The 19,754-nt window shown below is 38.5% G+C and overlaps 1 protein-coding gene and 1 long non-coding RNA gene across 15 annotated transcripts in view; one reads left to right on the top strand and one right to left on the bottom strand.

Annotated features, from left to right (window-relative positions):
- FILIP1 (filamin A interacting protein 1) overlaps positions 1 to 19,754 on the bottom strand; it is a 259,847-nt gene that overhangs the window by 132,110 nt on the left and 107,983 nt on the right. The window lies entirely within an intron of this gene.
- Positions 1 to 19,754, top strand: part of LOC131382675 (uncharacterized) — an 81,068-nt gene that overhangs the window by 44,688 nt on the left and 16,626 nt on the right. For 3 of the 12 annotated variants that reach the window (XR_009212255.1, XR_009212247.1, XR_009212249.1), the window contains one exon: positions 17,692 to 17,756. The exons of 8 other annotated variants lie outside the window; for them this stretch is intronic. This is a non-coding gene — a long non-coding RNA (uncharacterized LOC131382675). Of the gene's footprint in view, positions 1 to 17,691; positions 17,757 to 19,543; positions 19,607 to 19,754 lie in introns of those variants that run through there. One more of the 12 variants, XR_009212257.1, reaches the window with a different exon arrangement.

The raw sequence follows: 19,754 nt of genomic DNA, 5'->3' as shown, positions 1-19,754 counted from the left end.
ATAAAGTACTGTAGGACTTTCAGGCCATGCATGCAAAGAAATTTTCCTTTAAGTCTCATCACTATTCTTCTTTTTCTAACTTTGAAAAAGAAAAGCAAGAAGTAAGACTCATATGGGGCCTGGAGGCAGCCAGAGCTCAGTCTTTCCAACAATGAAATGACTGTACAGCTCCTCTCAGAGGAGGCTGGTGAGGACCTCTCATTAAGAGGGAATGGTACAGGAGTACTCTGCCCCAAAGCTATCGATTGCGTCTCTCTCTGCCCCTCCTCACCCCCTTACTTTAGACACATTTCTCATTTTCCCTTCTGTGCTCCTCTTCTATGCTTTCCCTAAAATTTTAAAATGAAATCCCAGTGATATTCTGCTTTTGAAGAGGCCTCTCTATCCCTCACTTCCTTGAAATGTGCCCCAAGCCCAAACATGACCCCTCATATCCTTTTGAACTCTCACTCTTCCAGAATCACAGAATGGTGCTGAGAAATCAAGTTGATTAAATTTCAATCACATAGCAGCATGACTACTGTAACTGTATATTCCTCAGTGTCTTTGTTTGTTAACGCTAGAGGATCTTTTATTGAAATTAAAATAGAGGTAGCCATTTTTAAAGACGGTGGGTTGAAGAAAGAGTGAGGAAGGTCTTTCTTTAAATCATATCGCTAGCTTATTCTTCTTTGTGAAATAAGCCCTGGCAGAGGGAGGGGAAGAAGAACACAGCAGACATATCTTTTTCCTCCTCTTCCCTCTCAACATACTTAATTCTCAAATCCCCCTTTCTTTGCTAAGCGCCAGCCTCCTCGTTTGAGTCTCAGTCCAATATTCCTTTCTTGGAAAGCCAAGCTGAACCCACGGTTCACGAATCAGGCATATCTTTGCTCCTAAAACCCAGTGGTGAGTGTGGAGGAGCAGGAGTACCAAGACTAGACCAGCCTGCAGGGCTCCAGGAGCATACTGCAAGTGGAAAAGCTCCCTCTAAAAGCCTAGGGCAGTGGTGCTCAAGCTTCAGCGTACCTCAGAATCCCCCGGAGAGCTTGTTAACAGATTATTGGTCACCACCTCCAGAGTTTCTGAATTTGTGAGACTGGGGTGAGGCCTGAGAATTTGCATTTCTCACAAGTTTCCAGGTGATGCTGATGCTGTTAGTCCCAAGACCAAACATGGAGAAACAATGCTCTAGGACAAAGTAGGACTAAGTTAAGTCCAGAAAATTGCAAAGAAGCCCCAGCCCAGCCCCAGAATATCTACCTATTTCTTTTTTTTTTTTTTTTTTAATTATACTTTAGGTTTTAGGGTACATGTGCACAATGTGCAGGTTTGTTACATATGTATCCATGTGCCATGTTGATTTCCTGCACCCATTAGCTCATCATTTAGCATTAGGTATATCTCCTAATGCTGTCCCCGCCCCCCCCACCCCCCACCCCACAACAGTACCCGGAATGTGATGTTCCCCTTCCTGTGTCCATGAGTTCTCATTGTTCAATTCCCACCTATGAGTGAGAACATGCGGTGTTTGGTTTTTTGTCCTTGTGATAGTTTACTGAGAATGATGTTTTCCAGTTTCATCCATGTCCCTACAAAGGACACGAACTCATCATTTTTTATGGCTGCATAGTATTCCATGGTGTATATGTGCCACATTTTCTTAATCCAGTCTATTGTTGTTGGACATGAAGAAATGCTCATCATCACTGGCCATCAGAGAAATGCAAATCAAAACCACAGTGAGATACCATCTCACACCAGTTAGAATGGCCATCATTAAAAAATCAGGAAACAACAGGTGCTGGAGAGGATGTGGAGAAATAGGAACACTTTTACACTGTTGGTGGGACTGTAAACTAGTTCAACCATTGTGGAAGTCAGTGTGGCGATTCCTCAGGGATCTAGAACTAGAAATACCATTTGACCCAGCCATCCCATTACTGGGTATATACCCAAAGGAGTATAAATCATGCTGCTATAAAGACACATGCACACGTATGTTTATTGCGGCACTATTCACAATAGCAAAGACTTGGAATATCTACCTATTTCAACCAGCAACTCTGCCTTCTCAAAGTTAAACTAGAAATACTTGCCTTGGTTGGATAAAAATAATATTAACTGTAATTATTTCCATGAAAGGATTATATGCCACATTATCATTCATTTTCCAGCAGGGCCCCTGCTTGAGAGTTTAGACTTGTGGATTACAAAATGATGCCTGACTGACCAAACCTTCTTTGCAGACGTGGTTTCAGTGTGTGTGTGCTTAATGAGGCATTTTTGTATCAGATTTCACAAATAATCTATTTAGATTTTGTTGAAAAAGTCAGAATATTTGGCGCCACTTAACCTTTAGTCCTGCATAGCTGCATTTAGCTGGAGTTGGGTAGTAGCTTATCCATTTAGATGGAGCATTTACTAGCTAGTTTACCACAATCCTTACTACTCGCTATTACCTCTTTAGCACTGAGACTAAGAGTCAATTGCCATGTGTTTAATACTATGTTTGCACTATGTGTTTTTGTTATTGCAGAGAAATTCTTCTCTGTACCTAAGGGGAAAAACAAAAGCTACACCAAGAGAGTTTCATGTTTCAATTTAGAAAAAAAGAGGAAGAATTTTTAGTTCTCAGGGGTTTAATACACAACTACTCTGACAGCATCACTGTTTATTATCCATCTATCCTCCGAAACCAATTGAGTTTGGGTCCAGTCCAGACAAGCCTGGATGGCAAACAGAAATGCAAGGAGGATGGGTGGAAGCAAGAGGCCAACTCTGTATGTAGGGTGGTCAAAGAAACCTCTTGGAGAGGAATTGTCCAACAAGAAGAAGCTGTGTTCCATCTACAAGCTTGATCCAAGGTCAATGTTACTTTCCAAGGGGAGAAGGAATGCTGTGCATAGCAGGGAATGGGCTCCTCAGGATGCCTCCACCGGCATGCAGCCAAAGCTGAGGCCCCTAGCAGGTGTAAATAGAAACAGAAGCACACCAGGAAAGGCTCTGTAAGAACTTGCTATGCAGGAGACAGGAAGTGGATTTGGGGCACTCCTGAATGGTCACTGTTGGAACCAGAAGAGGTAACAGAGGCATCAACAAATCTTCAAAGGCAGCTCAGGAGCAGAACAGTGTTTGGAAGGCCTAAGGAACATGCCCTGGGGACCACCTCTTAAATTAACCTGGCAGAAAGTGAAGAGAAGGTTCTACAATAGTTCAGGTAAAAATGAAGTCAAGGAAATATGATACTGATCTTTTACTATTACACCCCGGCTTTCTCAGCATGAAAACTATGGGTTATATTTCATTTCACAGACTTTTTTGTGTCCCATGATACTGCATAACAAGCACACCAGCACCATGCTGGATGCAAAGACACACACACAAAAGTAAAACATGTTGCTTTCCTCAAGAACGTCATAGTCTAAGAGAGTGGTTGATTTGGTTTGGCTTTGTGCCCCCACCCAAATCTCATCTTAAATTGTAATCCCCAAGTGTTGAGAGAGGGACCTGGTGGGAGGTGATTGGATCATGGGGGCATTTTCCCCCATGCTGTTCTCATGTTAGTGAGTGAGTTCTCACGAGATCTGATGGTTTTATAAGGGCCTCTTCCTTCTTCACTTCTCTCTCCTGCTGCCATGTAAGACGTTCCTGCTTCTTCTTCTGCCATGATTGTAAGTTTCCTGAGGCCTCTCCAGACATGCAGAACTATGAATCAATTAAACCTCTTTTGCTTATAAATTACCCAGTCTCAGATATTTCTTTATAGCAGTGTGAGAAAAGACTAATACAGTGGTTTTCAAATGCGTTTGACAGTTGATAAATAAAAAAGTTAATCACTTATCCAAAAACATGTATATGTATTTATAAATTATAAGTGTTATGCTACTCTCCTTCTGTTTTAGGTGTATTATAAATCATATCGAAAAACAGAAAAAAATAACAAAATGAAATAATTATAACAAATATACGTATATAGTATAAAAGACATCATAAATATATATAATAACAGCTCACACCCCAATGACTTCTCATGTGAAAACTGGTCTACAAAACAGATATTTAAGCAAATTTTAAAAATAAAAGAAAGCTTGGGACATGCTTTAGTAGTGGTCTCATATCTAAGGATTAACTAGACCTAATCCCAAATTAGTAGCAGTCTCATATCTGAGGATTAACTAGACCTAATCCTGAATAACTGCTAAGATCACAAGAAATTAGAAACATGCAAAGATAAATGGCTGTGGATTAGGACAGAGGTGCAGGCTTTGAAGATTGAGCATTTCCCAGCAGATGGTATTCCTGTTGGTCCCTAAGAGGGGAAAGTAAGCTCTTTGCAGGCCAAGGGAAAAGCACAAAAACACATAGCTGTCTTGTGGTTTGATGTGAACCTAGGAGGAAAAGTTCAAAATGGAGGACAAGTGCAGCAAAATAATAAGTATGTATATTGCAAAACACAACAGATTAACTCTGGAAAGTTGCATGTTATAATAAGACTACACCCTGAGCTTGCATGTTCAGCCTTCAGTTTGTCCTTCATATGGCACTGTTATCCATTCACATCAGAAAAAAGAAAAAGTGAGCTTTGGCGGTAGCCATGGTAACTAAATACTGAGCATGAGGGCAGAGGAAGGTCAAGGAATGTTCTATAGTTACACATCAAGAAAGTACAAAACACAGGTTATTTTTAATTTTGGCTACGTTCCTATAATTTTTAATGTCTAAAATTTAAGATGTACATAAATAGTAAAGTCTGTTTCTCATGTAGGCATGAGAAAAAATATTTTCCCAGTAATTTAATACTATCTTCTTATTTTGTTGACACTTTATTTTCATCAGCTGCCATTCAAGCCAACAAAAATGCCCAGAGTTAGTAATTTCCAAATTTGAACCAGGGAGGGTGTCCTTTACCCTTCTTCCCCTTGTTTTCTGTTCACCCCTATTCTTAGTATACTAGCATGACTCACCATCCACAGAACACAAATTGAGAATTGCTTTTCTAGGAGTGCTGGTGTGTTTGCCTTGAGTCGTTCATATGCTGTCATCTAATGACACTTGTGGCCAAGGACAAAGATTTGCCAGACAGCTGACAAACCAGAGTGAGGGTGTAGCATAGCCAATGAACAAAGGACTTCCCCCACATCAGGCACAGCCAGCTGTCCTAGGCAGAGAAGGAGCCTCCAGTATTGGACTCCCGGGCCAACTGAGGTAACAGACCTAATCACCCCTCTGTCCTTTCTACACTTCTGCTCCAAGGGAATATACACAAAGACTAGTGGGAGGATAAGGAGAAATATGAAAGAAAACAAATCAAAACCTCAGAAGATGAGAGGAATGTGTTTTTAAAAATCTCTTATAGTACCCTATGCAAAAGATAGTGACATACATGAATTGTCTAAAAATAAAGTTTCTCTTCTAAGGATTATAAATAGCAGGATTCTGCTTGAACAAAAGTCCTAGCCAGGACCAAAGACTTAGAGGTTTTCTATTTCTTCATAGATTTCACTTAGATTGTAAACTAGTGATAGCCTGTATTTGATACACTGTTTCAGTTATACCAAAATAGTTCCACTGTTTTTATTAAATAGTTGTCACTTGCATATTTATAAATACCATACCCTACATATGAATGTATCATTGAAAAGGTAATTTTAGAGTAAATCTTAGTCACTTTAAAATTTGCTACTCAAAACTAAGTTTGAAGACAGACTTGATGTAAATGTTACCTATGAAATTATTTTCAGGATCTATTTTATTGTTTTCAAATTATTTTCAGGATCTACTTTATTGTTTCATTGTTACTGAGTGATTTCAAAGGGTCAGGCCCTTGGTAAAGGAAGGAGTTGTAGATGATTTGTGTCAGCATGGACCTCACAGTGTAGTAAAATTGTTCCCATTGAAAAGATAAATCACAGAGAGAGCTGGAGAAATTAGGAAGATTTTTGCCTATGCTAGCTGATTGGGTGAATGAGTTATTTCCAAGTCAACTTTTATTTTAGTTTATTCTAAAAATAAATTGATATTTCTTTCACAAAGCCAATTCTGCAAAAATGTTACTATGCAAGGCCATATAGGTTTCATCCACAGTGGCTCAAAGAGAGTGAATTTTTTTTAAGATTTTTATTTATTATTTTATTATTTTTATTTATTTTTATTATACTTTAAGTTCTAGGGTACATGTGCACAACATGCAGGTTTGTTACATATGTATACATGTGCCATGTTGGTGTGCAGCATCCGTTAACTCGTCATTTACATTAGGTATATCTCCTAATGCTATCCCTTCCCCTTCCCCCAACCTCCCAACAGGCCCCAGTGTGTGATGGTCTCCGCCCTGTGTCCATGTGTTATTGTTTAATTCCCACCTATGAGTGAGAACATGCGGTGTTTGGTTTTCTGTCCTTGCGATAGTTTGCTCCGAATGATGGTTTCCAGCTTCATCCATGTCCCTACAAAGGACATGAGCTCATCCTTCTGTATGGCTGCATAGTATTCCATGGTGTGTATGTGCCACATTTTCTTAATCCAGTCTATCACTGATGGACATTTGGGTTGGTTCCAAGTCTTTGCTATTGTGAATAGTGCCACAATAAACATACATGTGCATGTGTCTTTATAGCAGCATGATTTATAATCCTTTGGGTATATACCCAGTAATGGGATGGCTGGTTCAAATGGTATTTCTAGTTCTAGATCCTTGAAGAATCGCCACACTGTCTTCCACAATGGTTGAACTAGTTTATAGTCCACCAACAGTGTAAAAGCCTTCCTATTTCTCCACATCTTCTCCAGCAACTGTTGTTTCCTGACTTTTTAATGATGGCCATTCTAACTGGTGTGAGATGATATCTCATTGCGGTTTTGATTTGCATTTCTCTGATGACCAGTCATGATGAGCATTTTTTCATGTGTCTTTTGGCTGCATAAATGTCTTCTTTTGAGAAGTCTCTGTTCATATCCTTTACCCACTTTTTGATGGGGTTGATTATTTCTTGTAAATTTGTTTAAGTTCTTTTTAGATTCTGGATATTAGCCCTTTGTCAGATGGACAGATTGTAAAAATTTTCTCCCATTCTGTAGGTTGCCTGTTCACTCTGAGGATAGCAGAAGCTCTTTTGCTGTGCAGAAGCTCTTTAGTTTAATTAGATCCCATTTGTCAATTTTGGCTTTTGTTGCCATTGCTTTTGGTGTTTTAGTCATGAAGTCCTTGCCCATGCCTATGTCCTGAATGGTATTGCCTAGGTTTTCTTCTAGGGTTTTTATGGTTTTAGGTCTAACATGTAAGTCTTTAATCCATCTTGAATTAATTTTTGTATAAGGTGTAAGGAAGGGATCCAGTTTCAGCTTTCTACATATGGCTAGCCAGTTTTCCCAGCACCATTTATTAAATAGGGAATCCTTTCCCCATTTCTTGTTTTTGTCAGGTTTGTCAAAGATCAGATGGTTGTAGATGTGTGGTATTATTTCTGAGGCCTCTGTTCTGTTCCATTGGTCTATATCTCTGTTGTGGTACCAGTACCATGCTGTTTTGGTTAATGTAGCCTTGTAGTATAGTGTGAAGTCAGGTAGCGTGATGCCTCCAGCTTTGTTCTCTTTGCTTAGGATTGTCTTGGCAATGCGGGCTCTTTTTTGGTTCCATATGAACTTTAAAGTTTTTTCCAATTATGTGAAGAAAGTCATTGGTAGCTTGATGGGGATGGCATAGGATCTATAAATTACCTTGGGCAGTATGGCCATTTTCACGATATTGATTCTTCCTATCCATGAGCATGGAATGTTCTTCCATTTGTTTGTATCCTCTTTTATTTCATTGAGCAGTGGTTTGTAGTTCTCCATGAAGAGGTCCTTCCCATCCCTTGTAAGTTGGCTTCCTAGGTATTTTATTCTCTTTGTAGCAATTGTGAATGGGAGTTCACTCATGATTTGGCTCTCTGTTTGTCTGTTATTGGTGTATAAGAATGCTTGTGATTTTTGCACACTGATTGTGTATCCTGAGACTCTGCTGAAGTTGCTTAACAGCTTAAGGAGATTTGGGGCGGAGATGATGGGGTTTTCTAAATATACAATCATGTCATCTGCAAACAGGGACAATTTGACTTCCTCTTTTCCTAATTGAATTCCCTTTATTTCTTTCTTCTGCCTGATTGCCCTGGCCAGAACTTCCAACACTACGTGGAATAGGAGTGGTGAGAGAAGGCATCCCTGTCTTATGCCAGTTTTCAAAAGGAATGCTTCCAGCTTTTCCCTATGCAGTATGATATTGGCTGTGGGTTTGTCATAAATAGCTCTTATTATTTTGAGATACATCCCATCAATACCTAATTTATTGAGAGTTTTTAGCATGAAGGGCTGTTGAATTTTGTCAAAGGCCTTTTCTGCATCTATTGAGATAATCATGTGGTTTTTGTCTTTGGTTCTGTTTATATGCTGGATTACATTTATTGATCTGTGTATGTTGAACCAGCCTTGCATCCCAGGGATGAAGCCCACTTGATCATAGTGGATAAGCTTTTTGATGTGCTGCTGGATTCGGTTTGCCAGTATTTTATTGAGGATTTTTGTATCGATGTTCATCAGGGATATTTGTCTAAAATTCTCTTTTTTTGTTGTGTCTCTGCCAGGCTTTGGTATCACGATGATGCTGGCCTCATAAAATGGAGAGTGAATTTTTAATGTAGCCTTTTAAAAAATCGAAAAAGTACTCTGTATTCTGGCTGTTGATTTTTTTCAAAGAACAAAATTATATCATATGTACAATATCAATTCAGAGGTCCCTGCAGATTTGTTCACTTTTCTTCAGAAGAGGATTTTAAATCATTAGAGATTTCTTTGCTTTTTTAAGTCTTGAAATATAAATGAATGGGTAAATTATTGTTAGGGACTTAACTAACAATTAAATCATGTTTGATTCGGCCCAGATTCCACATTTTTATGCCTCTGCTGTTTCACACAATGAGAACTTAAAATCAGGTTCCCTGGAATACAGTAACCTGGCAGTAAAATTATGGCCTCTCAAACTCTGCTCCCACCCATGACCGGGGACCAAGAGACTTTCCTCAAAGACCCTTATTCAGCTATTTCTAGAATTCCCCAAGGATGGGAGGGATGAATAACTCTGCTCTTAAATGCTGCCCTGACAGCTACCAAGAGACACTCTTACATTTCCTTCTCTCTTGATTTCTGCTGAGTGACTTTTCCCGTCATCATTGATACTACTGAGATGTTATCAAAGGCACCAAGGAAGAGAATCTCAGGAAGATGCACAGCCTCCAGGGTTTAAACCACTCAAACTTCTCACACACTAAAGGCACACTCATCTCTGCTTATTTAATCTGCTTGAGGGCTTTAATTACTCAGAAGAATAACGGATCATAGTACAGTAGATTCCAGTTAACCTTGATTAACTGGAACACTGAATTGAGATAATAGGATTTTCTTGTTAATTTTCTCTTTAAGACCAGTGGCAGGGCTGGAATCCCTGATGCTCTTGAAGTCCTTAGGATCACAGAAGTCATAAGAGCTGCAGAAGTCACTGCTGCAAGGCTGGGTACAGTGGCTCATGCCTGTAATCCCAGCAGTTTGGGAGGCCGAGGCAGACAGATCACTTGAACTCAGGAGTTCAAGACCATCCTGGACAACATGGTGAAACGCTGTCTCTACTAAAAATACAAAAGTTAGCCAGGCTAGTGGCATGTGCCTGTAATCCCAGCTACTTGGGAGGCTGAGGTGGGAGGATCGCTTTAGCCTGGGAGGCTGAGGTTGCAGTGAGCTAAGATTGCGCCACTCCAGCCTGGGCGACAGAGTGAGACCCTGTCTCAGGAAAAAAAAAAAAAAAAAAGAAGACACTTTTGCAGAAAGCTTCCATTGTAATACTGTATGTACCAAAGTTGGAAGCAGAATGGCTTCTAAGTTCCTTCTAGGAACAGGAGATCTAGTGGGAGTAATCTGGTTAGAAGTAGGTACAAGGGAATCATAGATTACCTTGAGGCTGCATTTACTTAGAAAGCACACTTTTGTCACAAATCAATAATTATACGGTGGAGCTTTACAGAGTTGCTCATGGAGATTATGGGACAGATAAAGCCCTGTCCCAAAGCTATCTTTTGATGATGAGACAGGTGGAGAGAATTCATCTCTTTCCAACTCATTTTTGGTTGCCAATTTGTGCTGACAATATGCCAGAAGTGTGGTGACATTTTAATGGACACTGGCAGAAATCCTCTGTGTTTAGGTCAAGACAAACAATGGGAAATGATGTGTTGGTAAGCCAGCTCTCCAGAAAAAATAAAAATTAAAAAAAAAAAGGACTTGATTGGTAGCATTTGCACTTCCCATGGTGTAAATACCCCCATCATGGTCAATTTCAAGCTACCAGCATGACATCACTGAACGCAGAGTTGAGAAGAGATGAGCACAGTCAGTTCCTGCAAGCCAGTGCCAGCTGGCTCCAGCACACCACTGAGAAAGGGCCAAATAACTCCTGCAGCCTCAACTCCCCGCTCTCACTTTTCCATGCAGACGGAATCAGACTGGAAAAACTTCCCTGCACTCCTAAGTAAAATATTATGAAGACAGAACTTGGAGAGATATACCAGATAAACCTGGCATCATTTGCTGTGCCCGATAAGGATAAAGATCATGCCTCAGTCCACAGTATTATGGCTGGTTCAAAGCAGACAGAATAGCATGGAAAAGGAGGAAAAAATCAGAAGGAAATAATTTGTCTTCTTAAAGTATGTCACAATAAGCTAGGGAGAAAATATGTGAGTTCGTATGGACAAACTTAAAACAAATGGCCTCTGTAAAGAAAACAAGCTGGATTTTGAACTGCAGTCAACGTTTTGTTCTTGTTTTTCTTTCTTTTATTAGAAATAAAGCTTAGTTCATAAGAATATTGGCTTTCTCATCGTCCTCACAATCCTCATTTCAGCAATCCTCTTGGCCAGAGACGCCTCATGGGAGAGCCTGAGTCTGATATTTCGGTAACAGTTGCTGATGTGTTGATACAGTCGGGAATCTCTCCTTGCTCACTATGAGGTAACTACCTCAAGTACAGTCCAAAAAGATGATGTCAAAGATATATACAAACAATTGGTGATCTTGAAGACTTCTAATGCATCTCTAATGGAACAAGGAGAAATGTACTTATTGGTCAAGGTCCTTCATGATCTGCTGAGAACATGTTTGAGCTGGGGAGGAACTGTCATCAAAAACCGAGAATTAGTCATTAGTAACATTGGCTAAGAGTCTAACTGGGCATTCCAAAGCAATTAACTGGTAACTAGGCATTTCAAAGAAATTAGCTGCTTGCTTTGTGCCTTAGTTTCTCCAGTCTAAGTTGGGAAATCATTAACTGTTGCATTTTTCATAGAAGTAAGTTATAAGATTTCATGAATTAATTTATTGAAAATAAATAATTTTAAAAGAAAGATTTTAAAGACAAGGCCCCGTGTATCATGGCTGTCTCAGCCAAGCATTGTAACAACTCCTGCGTTATCTCTTACATTCCATTATGTGACACAGTGACAGTTGAAAGACAACCTGTTTTACTGTCATGAATTTCAGGATATGCTTCTTCCAGCTGTGCATAGTTGTATGCCTGCTAGTTGTCTTTTGGGGCAGGAAATATTAGCCAAAGAAGGTTAATGCTTCATCACAGGTTATAAATAAATAGTGAAGCAATGAAAGACATAGTACTATGATTTTTGTCATTCACTGAGCTGTGATATAAATCCAACATCTGGACCTCATACTTTGGAGCCAGCTTATTCACAGCAACTGATGAGTATAGTCAGCCTGGGGATTTTGCTTTTCCTCTTCTTATCCTCCTTTATTTCACAGGGCTTTGATTAGAAAGCCTAAGATAAATTTAACCCAAGTAAGATATAAAAATGGAAACAGAAATTATACTTATTTTTGTCTGCATATTATAGCTTTGGTGTAACTGCCATGTCTTTAATCCCACAAGATCATAAACTGCTTGAGGGCAAAAACTATCAAATTCACTCTTGTAACCCCTGCAGCAATTAGCATAGGGCTTTCACATAATGCACAAGCAATAAATCTTGGTGTAATTGGATTAGGCTAAAAAAAAAAAAGGCAGCGTATGGGAAAATGCAATGGATATCAGTACATTCTACTTAATCTCCAAAGGCAGCTCCACTCTGGCTCAGATAAATTAAAGAATGTAAAAAATGTGGACTGATATCTCAAAAGTTCTCAGAATCATAAGGCCCCTACTAGAATGCAACTAGTGGAAGCAACTAGAATGTTGCTTCTACTCATGGACTCTTTATTAAGATGAAGAATTGACAGGGTTTCTCAGAAATTACAGAGAAATCCGAAAAGCCAAACTGTGACTAAAAGGTTAAGAAACTAGAAAGATTTTGAATGACTCCAATAGGAAAAACTAAGCTCTGCCAGAAACAGGGGTTACAAACAGGCTGCTGACCAATGTGATAGGCCAATATTACACTCTCCCCAGATAACCTCTAATGAAATGTCTCCAGATCTTTGAATTCACTCCTCAGCATGTTAACACAGAGGTCCTGCATTACAGCAATTCCCCGGTTTGTTGAGAGAAGGAAATCTAAGCTACTAAAAGTTCTGAGAAAAGGAGACCATCCTGGCTAACACGGTGAAACCCCGTCTCTACTAAAAATACAAAAAACTAGCCACGTGTGGTGGCATGCACCTGTAGTCCCAGCTACTCGGGAGGCTGAGGCAGGAGAATCACTTGAACCCAGAAGGCGGAGGTTGCAGTGAGCTGAGATCATACCACTGCACTCCAGCCTGGGCGACAAGAGAGAGACTGTCAAAAAAAAAAAAGGTTAAATGGAAAGTAAGAAAATATGGTCATAACTGGAGTGTGCAAACACATTTTCTTTGTCCCTTCGAGAATAGAACAAAAGTTACAATGTGCAAACATACGTGGAAGTCCTTAAAATATGAAGGAGGGCAGGCATAGGACAATGAAAAGTAAGGTTTTTTTTTTTTTGAAATCTCGTTTGTCGCCAGGTGAGTGCAGTGGGCAATGTCGGTCATGCAAGTCCGCCTCCGGTTCACCTCTCCTGCCTCAGCCTCTCCGATAGTGGGATACAACCCGCCACCGCCGAAAATTTTTGTTTTTTTTTTAGTAGAGAGGGTTTCACCATGGTCTCGATCTCTGACCTCGTGATCCGCCGCCTCGGCCTCCAAAGTGTGGTTTTTTAATGTGTAAAACAGTATAGTCATCTCAGGTTTGAAAAGATTTAGATAAATAAGTAGATGATCAATTTATAACAGGATACTAAAAAGAAGTTAGAAATGTTTATGTACCACTCCAGCCTTTGAGGAGAATGTCCTGGAGAGTAAGTGTCATATTATTTGACAAAGGTCACTGGGTATCCCTATCCAAAATAAACTCTAGGTTAGAAAGACCACATACTTGAATTAGTGCTTGGTAAGTTCTTCCTAACATTGAAGTACAAATTAGGCCATTATTAAGAAATAATTCTCAATTAAAGAGGGAAGATAAATCAGCAAATCTTTCCTACTGTACTAAATAAACCAGTCAACAAATATTTCTTGAGAATCTATTAAAGGCAAATCACCATGGATATCCTACCTCACCTCAATAAAAAATATATGCATTTGCATGACCACATATTATTGCTATGATGGTTTGCTTTTCTTGTTAATATATAAGTCAATATTTTAGGAGTTTAAACTTGGTAAAAACATGTAATAATTGCATTGAGCAGATGACATAAATAAGATAGGAAAATAACTTCTGGATTTTTTTTATGACCTTCATTTTGAAAATCCATCATGGGCTCTTTGGGCAACTTTTTGGGAATCTAACATTACTTCAGAATAAAAAGTTTTAAAAATACACTGTGGCAAAATGAAAATGAAAAGCAAAAAAGCACTGAGATACAAGCTGCTCTTTTAAAATGCTCAACTCCAAGTCAATAAAATTCTAAGTTTCTGGAAATTCTGGATTCCATCTGCTTTCTCCAACCTTCATGGCAAATCAATTAGGTTTACTGCCAAGCCTGTGATTGTGCAGGAAGTGAAGGAGAAATTGCAGGTGAAGAGAATTTTCACTATGAAGGGCTTATTGAAGACATTAAACAACATTTGTAGTATTAAAAGCCATGCAACCAGTAAGAGGGAAATGCTGAGACCCGTTTACAAAGTGGAATGTCAGGCAAGATTGACTTCCTGTGATCAAGAATCACACAACTCCATGAGACCACAGGTGAGGGCTCACTGGCAAATGCCCCCACCAATTTACCACGCTGGTCTTTGACTCCATGGACTTCTCTTAAGAAATGGGTATGACAGGCCGGGCACGGTGGTCATGCCTGTGATCCCAGCAGTTTGGGAGGCTGAGGCAGGCGATCACCTGAGTTCGGGAGTTCAAGATCACCCTGACCAACATGGAGAAACCCCATCTCTACTAAAAATACAAAACTAGCCGAGCGTGGTGGCACATGCCTGTAATCTCAGCTACTCGAGAGGCTGAGGCAAGAGAATCTCTTGAACCCAGGAAGCGGAGGTTGCAGTGAGCCGAGATCGTGCCATTGCACTCCAGCCTGGGCAACAAGGAGTGACGTCTCAAAAAAAAAAAAAAAAAAAAGGTATGACAGAAGAGTAAAACTTCCTCTTTTTTCCCACTCTATTTCATAAATCCATGTCTACACACATGTAGGATCCCCAGTCAGTGTCATCCGTGGAGTTAGCCCTCCCTGATTCCTTAACACCCCTGCAAAGGATGAAGGACCAAAGAGTTCTCAGAAGAGCAATCTTTTTACTATTAGAGAGGAAACAAAGAAGGGAGAAAATGTTCAAAGTGAACCTAAGATAGCTTTATATTTATGGTCCACAATGAAAAATCTTGGAGTGAAAGTGTAAAGTTTCTTAAAATTGTTTGGGGAAATTATTCCCTAACTTATTTGTCCAATTTTTAGATCAGAGGAAAAATGAAGAGTATTAGAACATTTGTAGTTAGAATTCATTCTGCTCCTGGAACATCCATTAAACAAAAATAAAGTCAATCCATAGATTTTCTTTTTTCTTTAGAAATTGTGTCATTCAAATTATACTATTTATTTAATGCTCTCTGTAACATAATCAAGCCAAAACAATCGGCAGAAAGAAAAGCACATATTTTTAAATGTTTGTGCCAAAAGCATTAGCATTACAAGCATCAATCAATTTTTAATAGATTATTAAGGAAATAAACAATTTTAAAATGCATTTCAAAAATCTACCAATTTTTAAAAACATTTTTTCTGAAAAACTTAAGTATTTTGGTAATCCAACATGATTTTAAGGGGAAAAATGGATCTATCCCTGACTTGTAGTGAGTCACTGGGTGTCTCATTTCACTTTTCTGTGTCTTATTTGTAAAATAATGGAATTGTACTTCATTGGAGGTTGCAAACTGGTGACCCATTGGCCATAACCAGCCTGTGGACATATCCTATTTTCCCAGCATGTTTTTAAATTTGGGAAATTTCACATTCAAATTCTGATTCCTCATTTCTCTTAAACAATTATAAGATTGGCAACACTGGGTCTACATTCCCATGCAGCAACAAAAGGCATACACTGAATAGCAGCTGTCCCCTTGGATAAGGCACGGACTCCTGGCGTTATGTTATCTGCCTGACTACTTAGGCATCTAAGTTTTTGATAAAATGGATTACCTCTAAATTTTCTTTCAGTTCTAACATTCTCATATTAGATTCAGCTGTATAGCAAAAGGGCCATTTAACCTCTCTAAGCCTCAACTTTATTTGAATATGGAGATAATAATAATGTCTGACTACCATTTGAGCTTTATAGAGACAAAATGAAGTCGTGAATGGTGACGACTGAACACAGTGCTATGCATGTAGAAAGTACTTAATAAATAGAAGAGATAACAATAAAGGCAAATAATGGTAAACACAATGACTCAAATATAATTTTGTGATGGTCAATCCAATTTAACATACTGATTCTTCTCTTTCAAATGCAGCATTGATCCCACCAAAAAATCAGTTATTTGCCTCTGATTTTCAGATACATTTCCCTCAGTTAATACTAAACAGGTTGTGATACTTCAGTGAGATTCAGCCAATTAAAAGAAATATTCTTTGAGTGTCTCTGGTTCTCATATTCTCCACTTCTGATTGAACCAGCTATCAATATTTGATCTGTAGTAAGCTTTGATCCTACTTGATGTGCGTACATAGTCTACTATCGGTTACTCTTATTAAACACAAATAACCAATTTAACAGAGAGTTTGTGCTGGGCTTCTCATTGATACAAGAGTCACAAATGAGCCCATCTTTGTTATAAATTTTTTTTCTACAATTGTAATTATATTGATGTTCGTATTGTGTAAAGTAACTCATTTAATAAAGTAGTACTTTGATTTACAACATCAAAAAAAGGACCCCACAGGAGTTTTTAGGTGTCCCCTACCATCGTAAGTTGTTTTACAGTCAGTGTATCACTTGACACTCACCTAGCTCACTTCCTCAGCCACACCCTTTATATGTTAGATTGCTTTACTAATAATGAAGCTTAAATGGACCTGTTCCAGTATGTGACTGGCACAGATTTATCCACACTTTAAAAGCTTCATTTTTAAATTAAACTAACTTACACATACTGCTCCTGTGCATATGCATATTTGTAGAGAAAAAAATTCATAAGTTCTAGCCCAGCAATACCTTAGGACAGGTAATAAAATTTCAGACAATAAAAATAATTTATAATCCCCATGGAGTTTGTTTTATTGGGATTTTTACCTGTAATTGTGTAAGTGTTGCTTATATCACCTCAGAACTTGTGACTGATTAAGGAGAACTGGGCCAGTATAAAGAGTGTTCCACTGACTTTCAGTCCAGCATAAATTTGAGGCTGACACAAGATAGAAATAGAGCTGTAGTAGGCTATGCATTCTGACTTCCACTCCTACCTCCATCCCCTCTCCTCTCATCTCTGCAATAACTACTCTACCCTAAGTGCAGCCCCTCCAACTTATACACTTCAAAGCTCTTAGAAAAATATTTTCAACACAAAAGTGGTTTTGTGTCAATTCTCTGCTCAAGATTCTTGAGTCATTTGCCAAGATTCTTTGAGCTATTCCCCAAAATAAACTTCTTACTCTTACAAGACCTAAGCTTTTCAAGGTCTTTATACTCTTTTCTCGTCCTTCCCCTCAAAGCACCCTATACTGAACTATGTCCTACTGATCTCTGTTCCTTAAACACACCACCCTTTCTCAAGGCCCCTGGAACTCTGTCTCTCTTCTACTCCCCACACTATTAATCTTATTCTTCCTCAAATCTCAATGCAAGCATTACTTTCCCTTCCCTGATTTCCTTAGGAAAACTTAGCTGCTTCTTTTCTTACTCTCCTTGAACACTGGTTTACATGTACCTATGGCAGCCACCATGTTTATTTGAGCATGTGAGCTTCTTGAAAGCAGGAACCACATTTAAATTTTTTTTTCACTCGCAGCACTTACTACATCCTAGCACATCATAGCCAACACAATATCTGCTAAATATTGAATAAATGAACCTGCTGAATTTCTGTAGTCTATATATTTGTAGATTCCATTCTGCAAAGTCATAAGACTGTGCTTGTTACCACTATGTTAATTAACAATATATATTTTTGCACCTCTTTTTTTGAACACATTTTTTCTTCTTCATTTATTCCTTTAGGACAGTACATCTGGTTGTGCTTGATACCTATTAACAACAACAAACTATCCAATCCCGCCAATATAGTAAGATCATTATTTTGCTGAATCTTACAAATTTGAAACTTTCTAAGTATTTATAGGATATTTGTTACAAAATTTAAAGCATCACCATGTCATAGACTACTTTGAGAACTAATTTCAAAATATATAATCAGATTTACAGAGAGAAAACTTAAGAGATCTTGACTTATAATCACCCAATTTTCAAAACTCACAAAATTTTCATTTTCTGAAGCTATTGCTATAGATTCTCCTTAAGAATTTATATTTATTAGAATATATTTATTCTTAAAAACAAATCCTCTAGTTGTTCCATTCACCATTCGAATCTTCCTTTTCATAGCTAATGGCAGATAATATGCTAACTACTATGGAGTAGTTTGCAGCTGCAATCATTATAAAATATTATGAACTCCTATACTGAACAAGGCAAAGCCCAAATTCTCTAGATTGACATATCTGTTTCTTATTATAGTAATTGAATGCTGTGGATGTAACCACTAGCCATCTCAGCAAAATCTCCCTCTTGCATGTTTAGCCTAAAATTTAAATGAGCTAATCTACATTTCACAGTCATGCACAGAGAAGATTGTGGCTCTGCAGAATGGCATGCTTCCTGTGAAAGTGCTATGCACCTCAGTGGTTTCAAATCCATGGTGGCTTCTTTAGTGGTAAACATTTCGTTTACCTGGGTTCACACTCCTTGACTTTCACTTGGACAAACCTGAAAGCTCAAGGAAGCTGCAACTGCCAACTTTTGCATAGTTTCTAGCCGCAACCATCAATCTCTCCCTGGCAATAAAAGGAGACTAAACCTTGGTTTGCCCCAGTTCACCTGGGAAAATGATGACTCTTTCATTGCATCTGAGCCAAGGATGACGTTCTCCAGCAAATGTAAACTGGGTGCACAACGTTCCAACAGTTCTGTAATTTGGGGAGTTAGGTTTTTTACACACAATGTGGCACATTTCCTGAGCTGGCTAATTGAGCCGGTTGCTTCTAAAAAGCTAATGCCAAGAGTCTGCTCAGCCATTTAAAACACCTTCCCTTTTTGGTTTTTTAAGTAGTCAGTGTTCATTTCCTTGGTTAACATTGGTGTCATATCAAATGAAATCACCAAACCTTAGGGAGGAGACAATTTGCCTCCAAAAAAGTAGCGTATTATTCAGAGGAAACGTTTAGTCAAAACCAAAAAAGAAACGATTAAGGCATAAGGATGGTATGAACACCTCTACAAACTTCTGTCGTATTAAAAACCTTTATATATTTTTAGCTATAACAAAGTTTGAGTGCAAGGAGGGAAAAAAGAAAGAAAATGGTTATAAACACAGAAATGTAGAATTTTAGATTTCTTTAAAGAGTTCTTTTTTTCCCCTGCAAGAAACACTGGAAATCAGGTGCAATATATATTTATCTTCTTCCTTTGTTTTTAATTGGTAAGAAGCATTTTCAATGAAAACTCTAGTTCACCATACATTAGCTTGAGCCAAGAATTGCATTTTCAAATCTCAAAAGACCTTTGGATGAGGTCAAGGTATCCTAAAGAAAATGTGCAGGGAGCTCTGGGATTCCACTGACTATTTGAAGAGAAGAGGAGAACAATGCTCTTCATCTGTGGATTTGTAGACCTGTGCTTTACCTTACCAAGCTGAGGTGATTTAAAATATTCATAGGACAGAAAGATAGATGGAGGCTAGTTGTCTAGGGAATAAAGAATAGTGAACTTTGAAAGCTAATGTTAAGGACTGAAAAGTACTGAAGTTATTTTTGCATTCCAGGTGTATGGGATTTTGATCAAGGATACTTTGGAAAGATCTTTATTTTTTTAACTGTGGCGCAAGACCTTTCCAGTGTGCCCTTAGCTAAATATCCAGGTGAGGCTACATGTATTAAATCTTCATCTTAAAAGAAAACTGTATTTAAAAACCTAAATGCACCCAGAGGTAGTCACAAATACAAATCAGACCTCTTTTCCCATTCTTTGAAGATTGAGCCCTAGAAGAAATCAAACCAGGTACCAAT

This window comes from Hylobates moloch, unplaced genomic scaffold, assembly GCF_009828535.3.
Source record: "Hylobates moloch isolate HMO894 unplaced genomic scaffold, HMol_V3 SCAFFOLD_2, whole genome shotgun sequence".
In the NCBI taxonomy this organism is placed as follows: domain Eukaryota; kingdom Metazoa; phylum Chordata; class Mammalia; order Primates; family Hylobatidae; genus Hylobates; species Hylobates moloch.
Note: the sequence above shows the minus strand (reverse complement) of the source record. Positions and strands in the feature narration are given on the sequence as shown.